Source organism: Palaemon carinicauda, chromosome 30, assembly GCF_036898095.1.
Source record: "Palaemon carinicauda isolate YSFRI2023 chromosome 30, ASM3689809v2, whole genome shotgun sequence".
In the NCBI taxonomy this organism is placed as follows: Eukaryota; Metazoa; Arthropoda; class Malacostraca; order Decapoda; family Palaemonidae; genus Palaemon; species Palaemon carinicauda.
In genome coordinates, this window is record NC_090754.1 from 78094851 (window position 1) to 78104850 (window position 10000).

The window sequence follows — 10000 nt, forward strand, 5'->3', positions numbered from 1 at the left end:
TTAACAACATTCGAAAAGATATTCTTTATATCAACTATAAAAAGACTTATGTCGGCCTGTTCAACGTAAAAGCATTTGCTGCAAGTTTGAACTTTTGAAGTTCTATTGATTCAACTACCCGATTTGAAAGATCATTGCACAACTTGGTCACAGCTGGAATAAAACTTCTAGAGTATTGTATAGTATATCGACTTCGGTTCAGACGAGTGAGGTTTGTCACGTAGCACTACCCAAAATGACTGATGAGATAAGGAAAATAAAAGCCTCTTCTTGTAATCCCTTTCGAAACGTCTTCGGGATTTCCTGAGTCGTCTTATGACTTGATATCGTCCACGTCCTTCCGGTGCGTCAGCCAGAAAAGCTGAGAGAAATTAGTTGCAAGCAATAGGAAGGAAATGAAAGTGTACGTCACTTCATAAATTGTTATTAATGATTTTTTAGATTAGTTATTTTTTTAAGATTCTGGCAAATTGCTTTACATGTTGGGACGTAAGTCCTTCTTTCATTACTGGTGTCACGCAGATACCTACAATAACTACTGAAGTCCTTCTTTCATTACTGGTGTCACTCAGATACCTACAATAACTACTGAAGTCCTTCTTTCATTACTGGTGTCACTCAGATACCTACAATAACTACTGAAGTCCTTCTTTCATTACTGGTGGCACTCAAATACCTACAATAACTACTGAAAGTCATTCTTTCATTACTGGTGTCACTTAGATACCTACATTAACTACTGAAAGTCATTCTTTTATTACTGGTGGCACTCAAATACCTACAATAACTACTGAGGTACTTCTTTCATTACTGGTGGCACTCAGATACCTACATTAACTACTGAAAGTCATTCTTTTATTACTGGTGGCACTCAAATACCTACAATAACTACTGAAAGTCATTCTTTCATTACTGGTGGCACTCAGATACCTACATTAACTACTGAAAGTCATTCTTTTATTACTGGTGGCACTCAAATACCTACAATAACTACTGAGGTACTTCTTTCATTACTGGTGTCGCTCAGATACCTACAATAACTACTGAGGTATTTCTTTCATTACTGGTGTCACTCAGATACCTACAATAACTACTGAAGTCCTTCTTTCATTACTGGTGTCACTCAGATACCTACAATAACTACTGAAGTCCTTCTTTCATTACTGGTGGCACTCAGATACCTACATTAACTACTGAAAGCCATTCTTTTATTACTGGTGGCACTCAAATACCTACAATAACTACTGAGGTACTTCTTTCATTACTGGTGTCGCTCAGATACCTACAATAACTACTGAGGTATTTCTTTCATTACTGGTGTCACGCAGATACCTACAATAACTACTGAGGTACTTCTTTCATTACTGGTGGCACTCAAATACCTATAATAACTACTGAAAGTCATTCTTTTATTACTGGTGGCACTCAAATACCTACAATAACTACTGAAGTCCTTCTTTTATTACTGGTGTCGCTCAGATACCTACAATAACTACTGAGGTACTTCTTTCATTACTGGTGTCGCTCAGATACCTACAATACCTACTGAGGTACTTCTTTCATTACTGGTGGCACTCAAATACCTATAATAACTACTGAAAGTCATTTTTTTATTACTGGTGGCACTCAAATACCTACAATAACTACTGAAGTCCTTCTTTCATTATTGGTGTCGCTCAGATACCTACAATAACTACTGAGGTACTTCTTTCATTACTGGTGTCGCTCAGATACCTACAATAACTACTGAGGTACTTCTTTCATTACTGGTGTCGCTCAGATACCTACAATAACTACTGAGGTACTTCTTTCATTACTGGTGTCGCTCAGATACCTACAATAACTACTGAGGTACTTCTTTCATTACTGGTGGCACTCAAATACCTATAATAACTACTGAAAGTCATTCTTTTATTACTGGTGGCACTCAAATACCTACAATAACTACTGAAAGTCATTCTTTTATTACTGGTGGCACTCAAATACCTACAATAACTACTGGGGTCCTTCTTTCATTACTGGTGTCGCTCAGATACCTACAATAACTACTGAGGTCCTTCTTTCATTACTGGTGGCGCTCAGATACCTACAATAACTACTGAGGTCCTTCTTTCATTACTGGTGGCGCTCAGATACCTACAATAACTACTGGGGTCCTTCTTTCATTACTGGTGTCGCTCAGATACCTACAATAACTACTGGGGTCCTTCTTTCATTACTGGTGTCGCTCAGATACCTACAATAACTACTGAGGTCCTTCTTTCATTACTGGTGTCGCTCAGATACCTACAATAACTACTGAAGTCCTTCTTTCATTACTGGTGGCGCTCAGATACCTACAATAACTACTGAGGTCCTTCTTTCATTACTGGTGGCGCTCAGATACCTACAATAACTACTGAGGTCCTTCTTTCATTACTGGTGTCGCTCAGATACCTACAATAACTACTGAAGTCCTTCTTTCATTACTGGTGTCGCTCAGATACCTACAATAACTACTGAGGTCCTTCTTTCATTACTGGTGTCACGCAGATACCTACAATAACTACTGAGGTCCTTCTTTCATTACTGGTGTCACGCAGATACCTACAATAACTACTGAGGTCCTTCTTTCATTACTGGTGTCACGCAGATACCTACAATAACTACTGAAGTCCTTCTTTCATTACTGGTGTCGCGCAGATACCTACAATAACTACTGAGATTACTTCTTTCATTACTGGTGTCGCGCAGATACCTACAATAACTACTGAGGTCCTTCTTTCATTACTGGTGTCGCGCAGATACCTACAATAACTACTGAGGTCCTTCTTTCATTACTGGTGTCGCTCAGATACCTACAATAACTACTGAGATTACTTCTTTCATTACTGGTGTCGCTCAGATACCTACAATAACTACTGAGATTACTTCTTTCATTACTGGTGTCGCTCAGATACCTACAATAACTACTGAGATTACTTCTTTCATTACTGGTGTCGCGCAGATACCTACAATAACTACTGAGATTACTTCTTTCATTACTGGTGTCGCGCAGATACCTACAATAACTACTGAGGTCCTTCTTTCATTACTGGTGTCGCGCAGATACTTACAATAACTACTAAAAGTCCTTCTTTCATTACTGGTGTCACCCAGATACCTACAATAACTACTAAAAGTCCTTCTTTCATTACTGGTGTCACTTAGATACCTACAATAACTGCTAAAAGTCCTTCTTTCATTACTGGTGTCACTTAGATACCTACAATAACTACTGAAAGTCCTTTTTTCTGTATAGTTGTCTCTCAGATACCTACAATAACTACTGAAAGGATTTCTTTCATTAGTGTTGTCACTCAGATACCTACAATAACTACTGAAAGTCATTCTTTCATTACTAGTGTCACTCACACCTACAATAATTATTGAAAGTCTTTCTTTGATTACTGGTGTCACTCAGATACCTACAATAACTACTGAAAATAATTCTTCCATTATTGGTGTCACTCAGATACCTATAATAACAGCTGACAGTTATTCTTACTGTACTGGTGGTACTCGGATACTTACATTAACTACTGAAAGTCCTGGCATATTCGACAGGTAGATTTACATGTTAGGAGGTGTACAAATATACATTTGTTGATTAATATAAGGATATGGTACTGGAGTGGCTTCCTTTAACATGGAGTGGCTCTGAAGAAAAAAAGGCACAAGTCACTGCCGCAAAAATATGTAAATACTAAATCGTAGATCTAGTAGTTAAAGCTTTAATTGCTTCATACACGTAATGAGTGATCTCATTAGCTAAGTGTTAATTTTCCCTCTGCAAAAACACATTTCGTTTATGCAAACCTTTGAAGGCCTTCCTTTCCCCCTAACATTTAGCATTTCGGAATTAAACACCTTTCGTTACAATACTATTTCCCGTGCTTTCTGCATGACAGAACCACTTCATAATCTGACCCATTCTATCACCTGTACTAAGACTTTCACCACCACTGCATATTCACATTTCTATCCCCATCATTTATTATTATTATTATTATTATTATTATTATTATTATTATTATTATTATTATTATTATTATTATTATTATTACTGCTACTACTAGCTAAGCTACAACACTAGTTGGAAAAGCAGGTGACTATAAGCCCAATGGCTCCAACAAGGAAAATAGTCCTTTGAGAAAAGGAAATAAAGAAATAAATAAACTATATGAGAAGTAATAAATAATTAAGATAAATATTTAAAGAGCAGTAACCTATGTCAGCTTGTTCAACATAAAGAATATTTGCTGCAACTTTGAACTTTTGAAGTTCTTCCGATTCAACTACCCGATTAGGAAGATCATTCCACAACTTGGTCACAGCTGGAATAAAACTTCTAGAATACTGGTTAGTATTGAGCCTCGTGATGGAGAAGGCCTGACTAATAGAATTAACGCCATACCTAGTATTACGAACAGGATGGTACTGTCTGGGAAGATCTCAGTATAAAGGATGATCAGAATTATGAAAAATCTTACGCAACATGCATAACGAACTAATTGAAGGACGGTGACAGATTAATATTTAGATTAGAAATGAAGAATTATAGATCGTAAGTTCTTGTCCAATAAATTAAGAAGAGACCAGACGTGAGAATTGTGTTTATGTTGCTCATCGTTTTTCATTCTTCTCTCTCAGCATCGCTATCTCTCTGTAGGAAGAGTTAGTTCAACAGCCCACCTATACATTCTCACCTTGGCTTTGACTGACAACTCTAAAATTTGACCAATCTCTTGTGTACACCCTTCTACCATTCTCGCTTCTCCTGTTCGTGACTAACCTTTTTACCTCCGCCATCGAAGTTGGAAGGAGGTTATGTTTTCGCCCCTTTTTGTGTGTTTGTTTTTGTGTGTGTATTTTTTTCTGAACAGCTTCCTGGCCACAATGTTAATCGTAGAGAAATGAAACTTGCAGGGATTAACTTTTATTTTTAAAAAAATCTGGAAAGGATTAAATTTTCGAAGGTCAAGGTCAAAGGTCAAGCTTAAGGTCAAAGGTCAAGCTCAAGGTCTCGGTCAAGCAAAATGTCCAATTCACATAATCAGCCATAAGTTTGGACATCTTTGTCGCAGAGACTTCAAGCTAGGTTCATATTTGTGTTTGAAAATCCACGCCGATTAATACATGCTAAGTTCAAAGGTCAAGGTCAAGAAATAAGCTGCCATGGCGGAGATCTGCGCTCTACTGAGTGCCCCTCTAGTCTCACATGTTGTTATCCATTATTTACTCAGAAATGCTGATACAAATCAGCCCTTTTACTTTCCTAGTGTTCATATTTACTCTCAACTTTCTCCTCTTACAGATTGTTTAATCTTTTTTTCACCAGCTTAAGCAATTTTCTTTTAGTGGGCTAATTTTGCACGTTATATGCAAACATCTACATTCCCACTTCCCATTTATGACTCATTTTTATTATAAAATTTAGTGCGTAATCCACAATCCCTTCTCTGACCTCCCTCATCAATCCATACAAGATGTTTAGCTGAGATAGACATAACTCACTTTAGTCTCAGGCCAAATGTGTGTGAATGTGTATATATATATATATATATATATATATATATATATATATATATATATATATATATGTATATATATATATATAATATATATATATATATATATATATATATATATATATATATATATATATTCACAAATACTCAGCGATGTGTTTATTAGATAGTCTCATATCCTGGCCCATGAATATTTAATCGAATCATATTCCACAGTATCAACCTTTTTCTGATGTTCTGATCAAATTCCAGGAATGGGTCATGAGAGTGTTTGTGTGTATAAAAGGATGGGAAGAGTAATCCATACAATTCTTCACTCCAGGGGTTAACTGTTGCACAGTAATTGTTGAATAAACACTTACAGTAGAAGATACTCTCTAGCTATGGTTAGCACCTCTTCTAGGAGAAGGCCACTCCAAATCAAACCATTGCATTGTAGTCTTGGGTAGTGCCATAGCCTCTGTGCCACGGTCTTCCACTGTCTTAGATTAGAGTTCTCTAGCTTGGGCTCACTATTCTACATAATTTCTCTTCCTCTTGTTTTGTTAAATTAATTATAGTGTATATAGGAAATATTTATTTTAATGTTGTTACTGTTCTTAAAATATTGAATTTTTCTTGTTTCCTTTCCTCACTGAGCTATTTTCCTGTTGGAACCCCTGGGCTTATAAAATCTTGCTCTTCCTACTAGGGTTGTAGCTTACTTTCTTACTTTTGGGTACACTCAACACATTATTCTATTTGAATCCTTATTTCTTTTTTGAGCGCTTGTGCTTATGGCATTCTGCTTTCTCAAATAGGATTGTAGCTCAGCAAGTGATAATAATAACAACAACAACAATAATAATAATAATAATAATAATAATAATAATAATGATAATAATAATAATAATAATGATAATAATAATAATAATAATAATAATATAGTAATTTAAGGGAGTGGGAACCAATTGGTTTCATAAAAGTAAAATAGAATATTTGAGGTGCATTTGTAACTCAGAAGAGGGTGGATAGGTCATTGGAGAATGAAGGGAGAAATAAAAAGATGGGAAATAATATATATAGAGGGGGGGGGGAAAGTTGAATAATAATTTTATTGTGAATTCTATGTTGCTCTACAGAGACTTAGATACAGAGAGAATAAAAAGTGAAAGTGTGAGAGAGACGTATATGCAGTATTGGATGTGTTGAATTTGTAGATAGGAGAGAGGCTGATTTATATAAGAGACTGGAAAGGGTATATTCAAGACCAGGAATGCTTGTGTAAAAAGTTATAAGGAAAGCAATAAGGCCATTGAAGAAAGGAAAGATACACACACATATGTGTATATATACAGTATATATATATTATATTATATATATATATATATATATATATATATATATATATATATATATATATATATATATATATATATATATATTCTACGACTGTTGGCGCTAAGGGCCTCACGCATATACAGTATATATATATATATATATATATATATATATATATATATATATATATATATATATATATATATGTATATATACATACACACACATATACATATATCCATACATACATACAAACATATATGCATACATACATACAAACATATATGCATACATACATACAAACATATATATATATATATATATATATATATATATATATATATATATATATATATATATATATATATATATATATATATATATGAATGATAAATTTTTGCACATTTAAACGTGTTTCTTTCATATATCAAATAAGCCATATATATTAATACATTAAAGTCTGGATTCTCTTAACGACCTCGGGATCAGAGCCCCAGGCGGAACCGCCCAAAGACTATAATATCGGACCGGCGGGGATTTGAACCCTCGTCCAGGATATCTGTATGCCAGTGACCATACCACTCAGCTGTGGTATGGTCACTGGCATACAGATATCCTGGACGAGGGTTCAAATCCCCGCCGGTCCGATATTATAGTCTTTGGGCGGTTCCGCCTGGGGCTCTGATCCCGAGGTCGTTAAGAGAATCCAGACTTTAATGTATTAATATATATGGCTTATTTGATATATATATATATATATATATATATATATATATATATATATATATATATATATATATATATATATATATATATAAAGAGAGAGAGAGAGAGAATTTGATTAATCAACTATTGGATGCCTTGAACGGTATACACTATGCCCTCTTTTTTTGGAGGAAAAAAATATAAAATACGATAACATATAAATGACGTACCCGGAAATCTGTCACTGCTAATTGTCAGACTCAATAACAACTACATAAATAGGAAATCCTGAAACCAAATATTGTCGTTATCAGCTTGGCGGAAACGAACGTATCAATCTGAAGAAAATGTTTATAGTGCAAGTTCGTGGTAAGGTGCACTGATATGAACATTTCTTGCCATCATGGCTTACGTACAGGTGTCGCTGGTTCGAGTATCCGTAATGATGATGACTACAACAACAGTAACAGCAGCTAAACCGTTTCCATAGATACTTTATTGGAAATGTTCCTGCCTCGCAATGCGCTAGACTGGGAGTTTGAGTCCCGCTCTAGCTGTATAGTTTCTAGTATTGTCTGCAACCTGGCTGTCCATGTGAGCTTGGACATGGGATGGGGCGGGAGCCCAAAGGTTCACCCGTTAAGTCATCTGTAGCCATTGCCTGGTCCTCCCTGGCCGTGCCTGTATGTGGAGATGAGGCTTGGACACTGATTTTATATATCATAATATTCGATTGAGATAACCAGACTGTCAAAAATAACAAAATACACGCCCATACCAACGACGTATGATATAGGTAACCTTTTATAACAACGTGGAGAAAGTACATAAATGGAAGAAAACATGTACAGTACTAGAAACTGTACGTAACACCTGTAAAAAAGATTACACACAGATCTATACTCCTCTTCTTCTTCGTCTTCTTCTCTTTTTAATGAGGCGCATTTGCACTGACTCGCAGGGATGCCCTTTTAGGTCGGAAAAGTTTCCTGATAGCTGATTGGTTCGGTTAGAATTATTTTGTCCTACCAATCGGCTTTTAGGAAACTTTTCCGAGCTAAAAGGGCATCCCTACGAGTCGGTGCAAATGCGTCTCATTAAAAAAATCAAGTAAAGGTATGTGTGTAGCCTTTTTACAGGTGTTACGGGTTCGAGTACTGTACATGTTTTCTTCGATTTATGGACATTCTCCACGTTATTATGAAAGGTTACCTAGTCAAACGTCGTTGTTATGGGCATGTATTTTGTTATTTTTGACATTAAGGTCATCTCAATCGAATGATAGGAAGATTTCGCTTGCACTAAAGGCGCTATTCTGTTAAAAGTATCTATAAGGGTCCCTTCCCTTCCCCCTCTGTGCTTTTAGTACTTATTCACGTCATATTGAATCTGTTTAATAATCTTTATTGGTATAATCTTTTTGCTGTTTTATGGATCATTCTTCTTCTTCTTTGTCTGCATCTTTTCCCACTTCTATGTGGGGTCGATGTTACCGGCCAGTTTTCTCCATTTACCTCTGTTTTATGGACCATTCAAATTTATTAAATTTTGCAAGTCAAGATGTTGCTATTGTTTTCCTTATCGGGTAGTTGAATCGAATGAACTTCAAGAGTTCAAACTTGCAGCAAATGTTTTATGTTGAAGAGGCTGACATAAATCTTTTCATAGTTTATTTATGAAATAACTGTTTTGATGTTACTGTTTTTAAAATATTTAATTTACTAGTTCATCATTTCTCAGATCGTTTATTTATTTTCATATTTCCTTTCCTCACTGGGCTATTTTTCTCTGTTGGAGACCTTGGGTTTATAGCACCTTGCTTTTCCAACTATGGTTGTAACTTAGCTACTACTACTACTACTACTACTACTACTACTACTACTACTACTACTACTACTACTACTACTACTAATCATCATCATCATCATTGTTTAATTGGTATTTTGATTAGTTCCAGAAGTATTTACAAATAACGAATAATAAATACGTTGATTTTAATTAAGAAAACCTTTTTTTATATTGATTATTTGGCAGGGTTTTATCCATAGATATTTTCGTGTCCCTTTTAACTGAGGTCCCTTTACGATCCAAATTTCAAACTATGATATTTTATTATTATTTTTATTATTATTATTATTATTATTATTATTATTATTATTATTATTATTATTATTATTATTAATATCAAATGCTAAGCTACAACCCTAGTTGGAAAAGCCCAGGGGCTCCAACAGGGAAAATAGTTATACAAGTTTCTGTAAATCCATAGAGAATTATTTTCAACTGGTTATATATCCTCATTCAATAGAATTTTAACCCTTTTATGATATTGATATCCATAATTTTAGTACCATACATTTTAGTATAAAGATTTTTTTAAAGATTTATTCAAACATGTTAATTACTTGCTTGATAATTATGTTAAA

At 34.8% G+C, this 10000-nt stretch overlaps 1 long non-coding RNA gene and 1 pseudogene across 1 annotated transcript in view; both read left to right on the forward strand.

The window, feature by feature from the left end:
- The window catches only part of LOC137623880 (mucin-3A-like), a 6390-nt pseudogene extending 2979 nt beyond the window's left edge, over window positions 1-3411 (forward strand).
- Window positions 1-10000, forward strand: part of LOC137623311 (uncharacterized) — a 245908-nt gene that overhangs the window by 203170 nt on the left and 32738 nt on the right. The gene's annotated exons all lie outside the window — the stretch shown is intronic.